We start from the raw sequence: 5,474 nt of genomic DNA on the forward strand, positions 1-5,474 counted from the left end.
GCACGGGTGCACCTTGTGCTGGGGACAATAAAAGGCCACTCTCAAATGTGCAGTTTTGTCACACAACACAATGCCATCGATGTCTCAAGTTTTGAGGGAGCGTGCAATTGGCATGCTGGCTGCAGGAACGTCCACCAGAACTGTTGCCAGATAATTAAATGTTAATTTCTCTACCATAAGCCACCTCCAATGTCGTTTTTACAGAATTTGGCAGTATGTCCAACCGGCCTCACAACCGCAGACCATGTGTAACCACGCCAGCCCAGGACCTCCACATCCGGCTTCTTCACCTGCAGGATCACCTCATACCAGCCACCCGGACAGCTTATGCAACTGAGGAGTATTTCTGTCTGTAATTAAGCACTTTTGGGGGGAAAAACTGATTCTGATTGGCTGGGTCTGGCTTCCAAGTGGGTGGGCCTGGTTCCCAAGTGGGTGGGCCTATGCTGCACCCCTGCCCTGTCATGTGAAATCCATAGATTTATTTAAATTGACTGATTTCCTTATTTGAACTGTAACTCGTATTGTTGTTGCAACAATTTATATTTTTGTTCAGTATAAGATACCTGTAGCTAGCTAGCTACCTATTAGCCATCATATTGCTAGCTTTCGTTTCAGCACCTTGCTTGACTGATCTGTCTTAGCAACAGTAACTATACGGCGGAGTTGTGGGAGAGAATTTTTGTTACATTTTTTATTTATTTTATTAACAACAAATCAATACAGGAAGTACATGTGGGAACACAATTATATATGAATAATATACAATGGACAATTGGGCTAGGGGCGGGGCTGGGGGCGGGGCTAGGGGGACATACATACAGGACCTTAGGGGACATACATACACTTATAATTCTAACAACTTTTTTGTTAGTAGAGTATTTAATTGTCTCAAAATACAGTTCAATTTATTTTTGTAAGGTAAGAAAATGTGTTTTTTTGGTTTGTAAATTTACATTTGTGAATATGAAATTTCGCCAAAAGAATAATGAAATTAGTTACATAAAAATGTTTCAGCTTATTTCTATCGTAGGTAAAGAATCCAAGCAATACATCTCTCCACAATAGGGTAAGATCTTCATAAATGTGTTCAATTATAAATCTACTGATGTCTTGTCACAGTTTTCTTACATGAATACAATTCCAAAAAAGATACAACACTGTTTCTGGGTGGTCATTACAAAAGGAGCAATTTGAGTTGATGTTTTCCTTAAACTTCTACATATAGTGGTTGGCAGGATAATATTTATGAATAATTTTAAAGGAAAGTTACTTAATTTTGTTAACAAGTAGGTATGAGTGTGGCAACATCCAAACTTTTTTCCAACAGATATTAGCAATAAATCCATTTCAATAAGGCATGACATAAGGTATAGAGATACAACATCCTGCTGAAACAAGGTTCGTATCGCTCTGTTGTTGAATGGACCAAAAGAGAAACAAATCTTTCCTACTGATGAGTCAACAGGGTCAACGGAAGGTAGGCTCTGAGGGTCAGGTCTGGACACGTTCCTGAATAATAAAGCAACACCTGAGGGAATGGCATCTAAAACAACTGCAAAATCTTTTGGTGTTACAGGGACCTTGTAAAGTGATAAGAATTCCTTATAACTGAGTAAAAGACCCTCTGCATTTACCAGTTAGCTCACCAATAGGATATTATTTCGGCACCAATTTTCTAAAAACAAATAAGTATTTTTATACAATATATCCTGATTATTCCATATATAATATCTGTGTGGAGAAAAATTATGCTTATAAATTAAGGACCATGACAAGAAAACCTGTCGATGAAAAGCAGAAAGTTTCTGGAACTTTGTCAATATTATAATTGCAAACCAACATGAAGTTAAGGCCACCAAAAGTAGAGAAGACATGAGGAATAAAATTCCACATAGAAGTGGGTCTTCTTAGGAACTGTTTTATCCAATTGATCTTAAAAGCATTATTTAAGGTAGTAAAGTTCAGAAAATTCATCCCATCATTCTCGTAAGTGTTCATTACAACAGTTTTCCTAATGTAATGGGTACAGTTTCTCCACAGAAAGTTGAAAAGCATCTTGTCTATCTCCTTGCTTATTTTACTGTCAAGATATAAAGATAGAGCGCCATATGTTAGTCTAGAGACACCTTCAGCCTTGGTTATTAGGACTCTTCCTTTTAAAGATAAGTCCCTCTGTAGCCATTGATTTAGCTTCTTCTGGATTTTTCTGGATTTTTTAATAAAAGGGTTAAAATTTAGTAAGCCTCTAGACTTCTGATCCTTTGTAATGGTTATGCCTAAATATGTAAGTTCTTCTTTTACTGGAATAGCATAATATGAAGATGTCACACAATCTTTGACAGCCATGAGTTCACATTTATTAATGTTAAGAAATAGACAAGACACTTTGGAAAAGGATTGTATCACATTGATCGATATGGGAATTTGGTTAGCATCTTCCAGAAAAAGTGCAGTATCGTCAGCCAGCTGGCTTATAATAATTTCTTTACCAGCTATGGAAATACCTTGTATAGGACTATTATTTAAAGAATTTGTAAGAAGTTGGGTGATTAATAAAAACAGGTATGGAGAGATAGGACAACCTTGCCTAATTCATCTCTTTAACTCAAATCTAGGTGAGGTGCCATATTTCCATTTGATAGAGCTGTTACTATTTGTATAGAGAGTCTTAATAGCCTTACAGAAAAAATCCCCAAAGCCAAGTGTCTCAAGGGAGTGGAAGAGGAACTGATGCTCTGCTGTGTCAAATGCTTTATAAAAATCTAAAAATAATGTGAAGCTGTCCTTGGTTATTAGGTCTGAGTAGTCAAGTATGTATAATACTAGTCTGACATTGTTAGAAATATGTCTGTTCCTCATAAAGCCAGACTATGTTTCATCAATGATTGCATCCAGGACTTCTTTAATTCTTTTTTGCAAGTAGTAAGGCTAATATCTTATAGTCATTATTAAGAAGACAAATTGGATGCCAGTCATCGATGAGCAGCACTTCTTTTTTAGGCTTAGGTATCAGTGTCATTAACCCCGACTCATTGTAGGAGGGAGAACATTGTTTTTTATACTCTCTAAAAAGACTTCAAGTAGGAAGGGAGCTACTTGTTCAGAAAATAATTTGTAAAATTCTGATGTAATTCCATCAACACCTGGTGATTTATTGTCCTGTAGATGCTTGACAGACTCTATAATCGCTTCAACTTTGATGGGTTCATCACACTGTTTAGATTCTTTATCACTGATAGAGTGAACATTATTCAGTGAGTCAAAAAACATATCTGTGGATTCCTGACAGTACGTAGAGCTATACAATTTTCTGTAACAATGTTTAACTTATGGATAGTGTTATTTTTAGGTAAAATTTCTCAAGTCTAAAGAAATTGGATGAATTCTGTTCTCCCTCCTCAATCCATTTTTTCCTAGATCTAATAAAGGCCCCTTCTGCTTTTAATCTATTTATATTATCCAGTTTATTTTGTAACTCAATTAGTTCCATCTTCTCTTCCACTGAGAGGCTGGCTGGGGACCTATGAGAAAGGGAAGTTATCTTAATGATCACCTTTTCCTCCTCAGCTCTTCTGGTCTTAGCTAGATTACTACCATATTTTGTAAGGTATTTGGACACCTCAAATTTAAAGAGCTCACAGTTCTTGCAATACGATTTTTCTTCACAAACCCTTTCCCAAAAGTGTGAAAGCAGATCTTTAACCTCAAACTTAACTATATCATTATTTAATAATGAGCTATTTAGCTTCCAGTAGGATGCTCTACCAAGGTTAGTATAAGGGGTAAATATTTTGATATCAATGTAAATGGCCCTATGGTCTGTGAGGGGAGTAGTACAAATATTTGTAGTAACACACTCACTATCAATACAGTTGGATATAAGCCAAAAATCTATTCTGGATTGTCTGGAACCTGTTTCGTTACTCCAAGTGAACGATCTGTTGGCCGGAAACCTCTCTCTCCATATATCAGTAAGATCAAACTTTTCCATAAAAAGTATTAAACCCAAATTCTGATTGGTTGGCCTACCTGGGGGGCATCTATCAGTTTAATTATCTATAGTATTGTTAAAGTCCCCTCCTATCAATAATAATTAATTTGGAAATTTAGATAACCAATGAAGTATATGTTTCTCTATAGATTCAAGCAACTCATCATTCTCATGTTTGGTGTTGTACCTGTAGAAGTTTACAGTAATGAGCATAATGTCATTGTAACTCATCACAAGACAAATAAAGCGACCAAAGGGTCACATTCCGAGTGTAGAATATTACCACCAAAGGTATTTTCATTTTAGTGACACCAGCGGAGCGTTCAGATCCATGGGAAAGCCAAATATCGTTGCCCCACTGTGACCTCCAGAAGTTGGCATCAGCCGAAATTGAGTCAGACTCTTGAAAAAAGCAAAAATCTGTTCGAAATTGTTCAGCAAATAAAAATAAGGCCTTGCGCTTCACATTGTTTCGTAATCCCCTAGCATTAAGAGAAACTATAGACAAAGACAAAACAAAAAAGCTTATATAAAAGTATAAACTGTAGTAGGATGAGTCAGAAACGTAGGAGCAGTGAACGTAAGTGATAAGGAACCGAGATCTGCACCATTTAAGTCAATTTAAAGTGAAAATAGCTTATTCCATAAACTTTGAGCTAGATCTTTTGAAATTCAACTCAACTGAAAATTATGTTCAAGACCCAACCAAGGGTTCTTGTAGTAAGAGAGACTAAAAACCCTCTTTAGTGTAATCAGGAACTATTCTGAGAAATAAAATACAAAATAATAATTTAAATAAAAGGGTACCTACTATTTTAAGTGCATATGAAAACTGATCACAAAAAAATTGAATAAAAAATGTTTTACGTATACATGTTCCTAAGACCTTTTTCACTTGGAAATAAGTATTAATAACTAAATCGAACAATAACCGTGTAAAGTCAGAGCAGACCTGTATGTCCTTTAAAACAGTATCTTAGTTACTGTATACATAAAAAATAAATACAGCTTTCAGTCTTCTTCATAACTTTGTAAACAAAATAGGCCTTCTAGTCATACAAGAACAAACTAATAAATTGAAGTACCTGAGTATTCCAAAAAATAGTCACCTGATGCTTGTTAGGTAAAGTTAAACAATACAAGGAAAATGAGAATACCATGGCCGAAACCATCAATCTGTTCTTTCTGGTGAGATTTTAGGGAGGAATATGGATTTCTGAACCGTTGATGAAGCCTCGTCCTCCGACAAAGTAAGCAGCCTTTCACTCATTTCGTGCTTTCTTGATCGTTGGCCACAACTTGTTCCTTCTTTCTATGTCCTCCGGGCTGAGATGCTCGACGAAACACATACCATGGCTCTGAAGGAAGGCGTTCTTCCTAGCAGCTTTCCAGACAGCATCCCTGTAGAATCTGGCAGTAAAGAGGATGATGATACCCTTGGTCTTGAATCATTTTGCTGTTGCTTCTTGCCGAGGCGATG

This window comes from Salmo salar, chromosome 14, assembly GCF_965601325.2.
Source record: "Salmo salar chromosome 14, fSalSal1, whole genome shotgun sequence".
Classification (NCBI taxonomy): Eukaryota; Metazoa; Chordata; class Actinopteri; order Salmoniformes; family Salmonidae; genus Salmo; species Salmo salar.